Source organism: Crocodylus porosus, unplaced genomic scaffold (assembly GCF_001723895.1).
Source record: "Crocodylus porosus isolate Cpor-Errol unplaced genomic scaffold, CroPor_comp1, whole genome shotgun sequence".
In the NCBI taxonomy this organism is placed as follows: Eukaryota; Metazoa; Chordata; order Crocodylia; family Crocodylidae; genus Crocodylus; species Crocodylus porosus.
In genome coordinates, this window is record NW_017728886.1 from 194,711,379 (window position 1) to 194,723,496 (window position 12,118).

General features: G+C 43.1%; 1 protein-coding gene across 1 annotated transcript in view; it reads right to left on the reverse strand.

Moving 5' to 3' along the window:
* Positions 1-12,118, reverse strand: part of CCDC178 (coiled-coil domain containing 178) — a 292,890-nt gene that overhangs the window by 2,582 nt on the left and 278,190 nt on the right. The window lies entirely within an intron of this gene.

Consider the following 12,118-nt stretch of genomic DNA (forward strand, 5'->3'; position numbering starts at 1 on the left):
CCCAGCACTCTTTCCTGCTTATGCAGGGGGTCGGACTCGATGATCTATTGAGGTCCCTTCCGACCCTAGCATCTATGAATCTATGAATCCAGGAAAATGCATGCACTACATCAGTGTCTGTACCTGAATAAGCAAGGAAGGCAGGGGAGGTTTTCTGGCACTGCTTTTGACCTTGGGCAAAACCAGGATGATTCATCAGATTTACCTAATTTAACCAGAATAGTATATGAAGCAATTTATAAATAAAATGATATAATGATCATAGTCAGTGGGCAAGATCCTGGGCCCAGAAGATCCATTCCTGGGGAAATCCTGAAGTGGCTTAAAGCCACCATTGTGGCTTTGTCATCACCCCCCCTTCACAATCCCAAAGTAGTTTACTGACAGAAAGGTTCAAGAATGGGCAACCACATATTAATAGTTTTAAAAGAGAGGAATCAATATTTATTTTTGGGGGAACGTAATAAACGTACAGTAAAATATTCCTGGATGAGCACTGAGAAGGATTCCAAAATGTGTATGTTTTTACTAATAACAAATTACAGGAGGTTAATCATTTTTCTGTGGTTTTGTTTTTGAATGCAGTTTGGTGGGTTAAACACACACTGGGAAAAGGTTTTTATGAATAGAATCATAGAAAACTAGGGTGGAAGGGACCTCAGGAGTTCATTTAGTCCAACCCCCTGCTCAAAGTTGGATCATTCCTCAACTAGATCATCCCAGCCCTACCTGGCTTTTAAAAAAACTCCTAGGATGGAGATTCCACAATCTCTCTGGGTAACTTGTTCCAGTGCTTTATTACCCTCCTAGTGAGAACGTTTTCTCAACCTCTAACCTAAATTTCTGTTTTCCAGGCTGAAGAGTCCCATAGCTTTCAGCCTCTCATCATAAGGCCTGTCCTCCTCCCCTCTGATCATGCACGTGGCTCTCCTCTGGACTCTCTCAAGCTTCTCCACATCCTTTTTGAATTGTGGAGCCCAGAATTGGATGCAGTCCTTCAGCTGTGGCCTCAACAAGGCCAAGTACAATGGGAGGATGACATTCTGGGATTTGCTAGAGAAGGATCTATGGATGCAAGCCAGAGTTTTGCTCTCTTTGCCAGCTGCAACATCACATTGGTGGCTCATATTCATCTTGTTGTAAATCATAACCCCCAATTCCCTTTTGGCTGTGGTGCTAGCAAGTGTAGCACTGCCGAGCCTATAAGCATGCTGTGGAGTTTTCTTCACAAGGTGGAGTACCTTGCATTTTTGAACACCATGAGGTTTTCATCCGCCTACTTTCTAAACCTGTCAAGGTCAGCCTGGATAATCATCCTGTCCTCGTGTGTGGATGCCTTACCCCAAAGTTTGGTTTCATCAGTGAACTTGGCCAGTCCATTTCTGACACCAATGTCCACATCATTAATGAAGATGGTAAAGAGTATAGGCCTAAGGACGATCCTTGGGGGATCTCACTGGTCACGGCACACCATGATGACCGACTTCCATCAACTACCACTCTCTGGGTCAAACCTCGGAGCCAATTCTCCAGCCAGCAGACTGTGATGTAGGCGAGGCCACAGTTGGCCAGTTTTTCTATGAGATGATCATGGGATACCATATCGAAAGCTTTTTTAAAATCAAGATATATATGGCATCAATCTCCTCTCCCTTTTCCAGGTAATATGTCACCTGGTCATAGAAGGAGATGAGATTGGTCAGCAAGACCTACCTGCAACAACCCCATGCTGGCTATCCCTCAGGATGCTGCCATCAACCAGTTTGCCACTAATGATCTCTTTGATAATTTTTTCCATGATCTTCCCCAGGATATAGGTCAGGCTGATGGGCCTGTAGTTCTCCAGTTCTACTTTCCTCTCCTTCTTGAAGACAGGCACCACATTAGCCTTCTTCCAATCTTCGGGCACCTTGCTTGAGCACCACAAGTTCTTGAAGATCCGTGCCAGTGCCAGCTCCTTAAGTACCCTGGGGCGTAAACTGTCTGGGCCAGCTGACTTGAAGGTGTCCAGCCTCTCAAGGTGTTCCTTCACATGGTCAACATTGATAGATGGTAAAAATTTTCCCTCACTCTGGCCATCCCTTGGGGCTGGTTAAAAACCAATGCATAATACCCATTAAGCAGGTTGGCTTTTTCCTGGGTGTTGGTTGTCAGTTGTCCCATATGGTTTAATGGGGGTCCAATGTTACCCTTGCTTTTCCTTCAGCTCCCCACATATCAAAAAAAGGACTTTTTATTATCTTTTATACGTGTAGCCAGTTGGAGTTCAGTCACAGCCCTGGCTTTCCTGGATCGTTCCCTACAGGTCCGGACCAGTGCAGAATACTCCTCCTTTTAGGTGGATCCAGTCTTCCATCTTTTATAGGTCTTTCTTACTAGATGCAGGAGGTCCACTAGTTCCTTGCAGAGACAAGGCGGCTGCTGTGTCCTTTTGCTGCCTTTCCTCTGAGACAGGATAGACATTGCTTGTGCTTCCACGATCGCTCCCTTGAGGAGCAACCACTCTTCCTGAACTCCCCTCCCCTTTGGGTCCTGGTCCCTTAGGGCCTTGCCAACAAACTTATGAAAGTCAGCTTTCCTGAAGTTGAGGACTTCTGCATTGCTGACTGACTTGTCAGCTTTACGGCAGACAGTGAAGGTGATCAGTTCATGATCGGGGTCTCCCAGCTTCTCTTCGATTGTTAGGTCGCTGATTAAGTAATCCCCCATTGCTAGTACCAGATCAAGCAGTGCTTTGCCTCTCGTCAGTCCATAGACTTCTTGAGTCAGATAGAGCTCATCCATGCACATGGGGAAGCTTTGTGACCATTTGGATTTGGCCAAGTGCTCTTCCCAGGAGATGTCTGGGTAGCTGAAGTCTCCCATGACAGCCATGCACTGGGAGTGTGCACCAGTTCCTTGGTGAATTCTTGGTCAAGCTCTTGATCCTGGCTAGGAGGTCTCCATGTTACCCTTTATGGTTTTGTTCAATATCTTATGGTTTTGTTCAATACCTTCATCAAAGATGGGATAGAGTACACCCTCAGCAAGTTTACAGACTACACCCTCAGCAAGTTTACAGATGACACCAAGCTGGGGGGAGTAGTAGACATGCAGGAGGGTAGGGCTAGGATTCAGAGAGATCTTGATAAATTGGAGGACTGGACCAAAAGAAATTTCATGAGGATCAACAAGGACAAGTGCAAAGTCCTGCACCAATGATAGAACAACCCCATGCATTAGTACAGGCCAGGGACCAATTAGCTAAGCAGCTGGTCTGCAGAAAAGGATCATGGTGGGGGGCGGTTATTGACAGAGAAGAATAAGCTGAATATGAACCAACAGTGTGCCCTTGCTGCAAAGACAGATAATGGCATACTGGGCTGCACTGACAGGAGCGTTGTCAGCAGATAAAGGGAAGTGATTATTCCCCTCTTCAGTACTGTTCTTCTGTGAAGCCACAACCAGAGTAGTGTGTACAGTTTTGGGCCTGCTACTACAGAAGGGATATGGACAAATTGGAAAGTGTCCAGTGGAGGGCAATGAAAATGGTTAGGGGGATGATGCACGTGACTTATGAGGACAGGCTGAGAGAACTGGGCTTACTTACGTCTACAGAAGAGAAGACTGTAGACTGAGAGGGGATTTAATAGCAGACTTCAACTACCTGCAGGACGACTCCAAGGAGGATGGAGCTGGACTGTTCTCAGTGGTGGCTGATAACAGAACAAGGAAAAATAGCTTTAAGTTGCACCAAGGGAAGTTTAGGTTAGCTATGGGGAAAAACTCTCTCACTAGGATGGTAGGCATTGGAACAGGATACCCAGAGAGGTGGTGGAATCTTTATCCTGGGAGGTTTTTAAGACCCAGTTAGACAAAGCCTTGGGTGGGATGATCTAGTTGGCAATGGTCCTGCTTTGACCAGGGGGTTAGACTAGATAACTTCCTAAGATCCCTTCCAACCCTAATTTCCTATGATTCTATGATTTGCCATCCCCCAATAACGTTGTCCTTACACTATTTCTTCAGAAAACACCTTTTCCAAAGGGTAAATTTGGAAAACTGTCTTTTGCTACCATTGTCTTTTTTTTCTATTTCAGAAGGGTAATGATGTACTACATTTATAAACACTCCTCTCTGTATACATTGATATCATCTCAAAGATCCAGTCCTTGGACAAACTCCTGTATGTTACAATGGCTGGGGTTAAGCAGACAAGTATGATAAACTCTGAATTCCATAAACTTACTGATCATTCAAAGCTCTCCTAAGTTTCCCCATCTCCATCAGCTGCTCTGCATCCTCTACTGGTTACATCTTTCACTTTTTTACTACAGCTAAGCTCACCCAAAATGGTAATACAAACAATACAATGGGACTGTCCATGCAATGTGCAATAAATTAATAGACACCTTTGTTTGCATGAAGCACATGCGGACTATTTTTAAATTACATAAATTGGTCAAATGTATGTCAAGTTTGCAAACAATTTTCAAAGATATACAAGGCTGAATTTAGCAATTACTCTTCATAAGTATTTTGTTGAATTGTGGGTAGAAATGCACAGATTTTTGAATAAACACAACAATAATACCTGCATTATAATGCTGTGCTAGATCTTAGATGGTGGTCATTACAGACTTATTCTTCCTAAGCACTTAAATAAGATAAGTGCTGTTATCCCAGACTTTACAGATAAGAAAATGTTCATTAAATGTAATAATATGTTTGGCAGCCTATGGGCATATAAGGTCAAAGTATTCAGTATTATTAGAATATGTACCTACATTTTAGAAAAGTAAATTACCGTTACTAATTTAATACAACATCTTGCTTGAAAATGTGGTCTCAAGTATCAACAGCTTTCAGATGTGCCTACATTTTTGCCTGCAAATATGGGTATGGAGTTAATATTAAAATTTTCCTGGTTGCTGCATGGGGCTGGGATGGAAGTCCCTGCCTCCCCCTCCCCTCCCTGCTCCCTTCTGCTACATGTCAGGGGTTTCTTTAAGCCTTCCTCAGAGGCACTGTGTGTTGGCTGTAGCCAAGGCTGGGGATTGGGACTGGAGTGTGCTAAAGCTCCTGCTGAGACTTAAACCCAGAGGTTCCTGGCTAGAGGGTCTTGCCCTTTTGCTCAGAGTCAAACTGATCGCCACAGTTATGATCAGGAAAGAATTTTACTCCAGTCAGATTGGTATGGATGGGAGGGGGAGGTTGCTTTTCTCTGTAGCAAGGGGCGAAAATGGGGAAGGGTGGGGGGAGCATGCCCTCTTCCTGGGATCTCTTGAGAATATATCAACAACTTTTATAGCAGCAGGACATTGGCTGCTGTGGTCCCCCTAATTCACCTGTTGCAGGTTAGGGTGTTATGTCTTGTGTTGTGTCAGTGTATTTTTGCTAAGAGGTTAGACAATGGATTTGTATAGGATGGTTTAGATAGGGATGATCCTGCCTCAGGCTGGGGGTTGGGCTAGATGATCTGATGACCTATTAAGATACCTTCCAACCTTATTTCTCTATGATTCTATATGTAAATTTTGCTGAGTATGACATTTAATGAACTATCATCTACAAGCATGAGTTATTAACACTGACTTAATTTCAAAACAGATTTAATAAAACATTTACGTTACATTTGAGTTTAAATACAATTTTCCACACTTAGTCATAAAATCATACTGTCTTTCTGGAGCCAAGATTTTGGTTCATACTTGGGATCCAGGATTGCTAACCACTGTAATGTCAAGGACAATCTACTAAAAAAATGGCTAAAAGAGTATGTCTGTAAAATGCATAAAAATATTTACGATAGATGCCTGTAAAATTTACACATGGTTGGCAGTCCTGCTTCCCCAGGTGCTTCCTACCTGGACCTTTGAGTGTATCTGGAAATGCTTCAAGGTTTTGTGTGTGAAGAAGGGGGATTCTTTCTTGCTTGCTCGCTCTTGGGCAGGTGGAGGGGGAGGTTTGCAAGGCTGGGCCTAGATAGCAAGAAGCCTGTCCTGAGCACAAGGGATAGAGCTTGGAGTGTGTGCTCAAGTTCTTCCCATCACTCCTGTACCCCTCGTGGAGCACACCTTCTACCATCTCCCCTACATGTTTCACCATCTCCATCCAGGTACCCGCATGGAGAGGTTTTCAGAAGCAATGGGAAGGGGTGGATTAGACTCTTTGCTGCTGCAGCAAATCTGCATTTAATCAATTTGGGACATCTTAAAGACTCTCTGTCATCTCAGGGACACAGGAGAGAGGATTACAATACTCTGGTACCTATGAACTACACAGATAATGCATGTATTTTTGCACTTATACTCCCTTTATAATATGCAAAAAATGTCAGTAAGAAAGTTTGGCTTTATGAAAAAAATTTGCATATTGTGAGAAAATAAAATATCTTGAGTAGTAAAGGTTGGGCAGGTTGGTAAACCTACCTGGACCCCATCTATACCGTAATAAAGATCTGGGGCTATATTCTGTCCCAATGAACTCAAAGGTGAAGCATCCAAAGGATGAGACTCACTTGCACAGAATGAATTCAGGAATAAATTAAATCAATAACATTATAGTGGTGTAAAAGAAATTCAGATTAAGAATCAGGTCCATAAACTTTAATGGTACAAGGATTTGGATCTTGGTATATATTTCCTATGACAAAATGCCTTTTTTTAATTCTAGGCACCATTTTTCAGCCTTAGCATTGTGTGTGTTTGGGAGGCACTGGGTCATGGGTGAAATTTCCCCTCCTCTTCCTTAGAAAGTTCGTCTTATTTGATAGTAGGCTGCATTTTATAGTGTCTATAAAATGGACTAAGTAAATGAAGTTTATGAGACATTCCCAGGTTCTATTAGCGTGTCAAGTCAATAATTTTACTTATACAATGTTAGAAACTGAAAAAAGTTATTTGAAATTAAAAACAAAATAAAAAAATTGGTCTCTTTTGAACTGCCTTCCCATTTTCACCCATTTTTTCAAGGTTAGCAGCATAAAACACAGATTAAGAATATATTTAAGACAGAAGATGAGATTCTATTCTCACAAAAAATTAAGTTTAATTTAAAATTTTAAAGTGGTGGAATCTAGGAAAATCAAGGCCCAAATCTTTTATTCTCCCTGTTTAAAATTTCTTGACTGCTTCACATGCATATTTCAGGAACTACAATAAAGAAGGACATGTGGATGTGTTGCATTAAGTTAAAAGGTGTGGAATCTGGATTTCTCGTTAACGAAATCTCTTCTATCAAAGAAGGCTGGCAAGTACATTTTGGTAGAGAGAGGACAATACAGACCAAAGTTTAGTCTAAAAGCTTCTAACAATTCTCTAGCTCCTTCCTTCAAATGATAGAACTGTAGGAAATACAGGTAAAAAGTCAAGTAGATGCTTATTAGCTATCTCCTATCTCCAACTGGCAACAGCTTGAAGCAGAAGCTACTATGACTCTTGCTGAATTTACCAGGCCCAATACTATAGCACATTATGCTGAACTATCCATTTGGTCAAACATTGCTTAGAGACTGATTGCTGATAGGACTCATTCCCAGAAATTCTGCTATTACTGCTTTGCAAAAGGCTTTTGTAATATTGATACTGAAATGGAGTTTTCCAAACACTTTTTCCATGAAGGACCACCTTCTTGAGACTAAGGAGGGGATACATACATCTATTCTCTCTACTTGTACCATTTAACATAACTTGGAAAGCAATCTCTTATAAGAAAGAAAGAAACAAAATATTCTGGATAACATTCCTTACACAGCCGCCAATGGTATTGTGCCAATACAGCCTAGTAAATATTTTAAGTTATTTACCTTTTTTAGAGAAATAATTGAAATATAAAAAATTATCAAAGATTCCCACAAAGCAAGAGAATATGCAAAAACAAAATAGGAATAATAAAACAATATAAAAGAAATGCAGGTTAATGGAAAAATGTAAATGCAGCCACTTTTGCAAATGGTTGACAATGCTGAAAGGGAAAGTGGGTTGAATATTTCAGTCAAAATTTTTTACAGTGAAGAAATAAGGATTCTATGATACTGATACATTTTGTAAATTCATCTATCTTTAACTTCAATGTTCATGTTGAAAAAATGCAAAAATGTTTCTAAAAAAGTCAAATTATTTTGTTTCAATATTTTTAAAATCAGAATGTTGTGATATTTTAATTTGAAACCTTTTCAATTTTATTATTAAAAATTAAGAACTTAAAATGCTACACTTTGAGTTGAACAAAAAGATTATTATTTCAGAGTGTTCTGGAAACACCACTGAAAAACAATATTTGATCTCTTTTCTACCATCCTTTCATGTACATTATACTCTAAGCATTGTGTGTCAGTGGCTGCATTCACAGACACCTGCATGTTCAGCTAATTGTGCTAAGTGAAAGAGGGCAAGGAATGTCTGGTGAAGGCGGTGAGGCTGGCATAAGAAGATAAACTTACTGCCTGAGAAATCAGATAGGGTCAACTAAAATGTATTCTCTCTATTATGGAGTTGGAATGAGATATTATTCACTACGGTCAAATTCATAATGCTCAGTGAGCCACTAGAGAGCTAAGATGTAAATGGAAAGCTTAAGGGTGTCTCTAGCAATATTTTTGGGGTTATTCATTCCCTGTGGAACCATAGATAGCTTATATTTTATTTTTGAGAAGGGTAGGACAGAACAGACAACTTTTCTCTGTAACTTCAATTGCTACCAAACAACTTGCAAAGAATCATGGACAATGTTCTAGCGATAGACTCAGGTTGCTGTTCAAGGGATTCTTTAAAATGCGACTAAACTCCAAAGTTGTACTGCTTTTTTGAGCAAGCTATGGCATTAATATCTGCCATAGAAAAGGACAGCTGCTTATATATCACATCTTCTGGGAGCATATACTAATTTCATAACAAATACAGCAAATTACCTTGACTGACATCATGAGAGGTACAGGTTGGATAAATTATCTATTGGACTGAAGCAAAGATTAAGACAGAATTCTGAAAAAAACAAACAAAAGACCTACCAAAAGCATGCCTCAGTAAGTATTTTAAACCTTAAGGTTAGGGACAGAAGCTACACATAAACTGGTTTAAGTGGTCAGAAATAGGTTTAAACCTGCAACAGAACAGAAGTCCAGTGCACTTAAATGCTTTCAAAATGGCCAAAACTGGTTTAAGATAAATCTGGTTGGACATAGTATCAAACTTAACTGATTTAGATGAAACTGGTTTATGGAACTTCTGTACCAGATCCCAACCCAGTTCAAATTAACTTAGAGTCCCCTATTATCCTAGGATGCTTTGCAGCCCTGGGCTGGGCTGTCTGTACCAGCAGAGCAGGGTCTGCCTCACCCCTCTGCTCCCAGAGCACTATCACTCCTAGGGCTGGCTGAGGAGGAAGCGGGGAGGAACCACTCCCGTTGAATCCTCAGCTATTCCCCCTCCTTAGCATCTGGGATGGCTGAGGAGGTGGTGGGGAGGGGAAAACCCACACTGAGCCTGGCACCGGACCCCCCTCCCAGCTGGGTGCTACCTGACACAGGGGGGAAGCCTGCAGTGAGCTCATTATTCCTCTCACCCACCCACCCACTCAGAGCTGGGAGCTGGGTTTGAATCCCCCTGCCATGCCCCTTTCTCAGCCTCTGGGCCAGTTGGGGAGGGGATGGAGAGGAGGGGAACCCATCCCCCACAACCTGACATTGGACTCTAGCTGAGGGGAAGCCTGCAGCAGAAGCTTTACTTCCCCTGCCCACCTGGAACCAGGAGCTGGGCTTGAGTCCCCCAGACACAAACTCTTCTCAGCCTCCAGAAGAAGGGCCAGGGTTGGAGGACTGAAGCCCAGCTCCTGGCACTGGGCAGGCAGGGGGAGTAAAGCCTTTGCTGCAGGCTTCCCCCCTCCCTCCCCACACCAGGGAAACCCCCAACTGGGGGTCCAGTGCCAGGCTGGGGGGGGTATGTTTCCCCCTTCCCCCTGAAGTCTAATATTAAGTTGGGGCGGGGCTGGGGGGAGTCCCCTCTCTGAATCAGGTCCAGGGCTCAGGGGACCCTGTTAAGGGAGGGGAACCCTCTCTAAAGCTAGGGATTCTGGCCAGCCCCCGGCTAGAAGCACTGTAGCCTCCTTGAAGGGGGGACTGCAAGGGTTTTGGGGGGGTGTTGGGCAGGCAATCAAGGACGATCCCTTCTTGGCTGTATTTGGATGCCTTTAGCAGTGGCCAGAACTCTGGGAGGTGTGCTCTATTGCTCCCTGTCTATTGGCGTGGGCCATTGCAGGGGTCTGACTGCCTTCTGGTTTCAAAAGTGAACACGAGTTCATTTGCTTATCGGTTCCATCTAAAGAGTTTAGAGAAACTTGCAAAGATTGAAGTGATTTAGAGTGGGGCTTTTTGACTGTACTTAGCCTAAGAGTACTTCCTAATGGAGTCAGGTAGTTGGCTCTGAGAAGCCATTTCAGATGACACCTTCCTTCGTGGCCCACTACATCAGTTAGGATGTAATTAGGAAACCTGATAGGAAAAGGTTTTTTATTTGCCCTAGATAAGAGTTTAGAAATACTGGAAGAATCCTGCACGTAACTTTTTTCAGAGGCCTTTGAAAGGTTTTTTGGTAGCTTCTGGTTAAAGTCTCCTGGAAAGTTTTATTAAGCAAGAAATATTTTATGATCTGCTCAAGCACTTTTTGGGCTAACAATTAGAGCAAAATAAGGAGTCAGCTGAAATCACCTTACAGAACTCTTGAAACAGCTCCTTGTATGATTTTTAGACTGCCTTGGGGATAATACCTTTCCCTTTTGTGTAAGCTAGACAGACAAACAGTGGAGATGCGTATGGGGAGCATGGAGGTTCATGTGGACCCCCTGAGAGCTCTGGTGCGCCCCCTGACTGGCTGTGCTTGCCACTTAGGCAATGGGCGTGGGGGGGCAGGCAAGAGCACTGGCCAATTGTTGCAGCTGCTCCCAGAAGCAGTGATGGCCATCATGGGATTGGCTGTCACCCATGCAGACAAATATAACTGCTGTGCCAGAGAGCACAGAGGAGCTTTTCTTTCTTCTATAGGGACCTGACTGGGCTGGAGAAATCACTCCTACTTCAGATGCTGACTTGGCTCCACTGAAAGCAATCAAGGTTTCTCTCTGTAAGGTCAAAAGGTTTAGGGCCTAGTGTTTAAGAGACAAATGGTGGCCTGATATGGTCCCTTTTCTGCATGTTGATCTGGGTGTAATAGAAACCAAACTCAAGCAGCAGAAGACGGAGTTCAAAAGAGTGGGAAATTTTTTTATGATGACTGGTCAGCACCTTAACTCACTGAGATGTAAAACAATAGTTTTAAGCTTCAGTCTTCAACAGGACAGATACCTATCTGAGGTAGTAGAAGGTTACACAGAATTTTGATAGTTTGTAAAGAAAAAGCATTTTTACCATCTCAAGGGGAACGTCTACATGTTCTTTTAGGGTGCAGCAATAAACTCTGGTGCATTTTGCACTGTAATTTATTACTCCTGGGCATGCCATTTGAGTGTGCACTCAGGATCACAGCACATTGAGCTAGGTTGGAGCAGCCCTGGCTGGCAGGGGGCCCTGGGTGTCAGTCTGCCAGCCTGGGGCTGCTCTGACCCAGCTCAACATGCTGCAGAAGGGCTGGCTGGGGAACAAAGGTGCTCCAGTGTGGGGCTAGCTGGCAGGCAGCCCTCACACTGAGGTACCGTCATGCCCCAGCCAGCTGGGTCAGTGTCTACACGTGTGCTGTTGTGGAATAGAAAACACTGCAGTAGTATTTACAAGTAAAAAACTCCACAGTAGTATTTACAAGTGCTAACCTATTACAAAGTTAATTAATTTACTCCATCCTAATAGCACTGCACATGTAAATTCTGAGATGTTAACCGTGGTGCTTATTAAGCAACTCCACAGTAAACAACTCATGTAGATATACCCAGGGAGTACTTTCTTGATGCCATACTGAGGGATCCAACTGGCGGCTACAGGAATGGTGCTTCGAGGAGGGCTTTGGCTTCCTCAGCCACAACAAGCACATCACGACGAGAGACATGCTGGGATGGGACGGGCTCCACCTTTCCCCTAAAGGTAAGCGTGTGTTCTCTTCTAGGTTGGCAGACCTCCTCCGGCGGGCTTTAAACTAGGCTCGTTGGAGGAAGG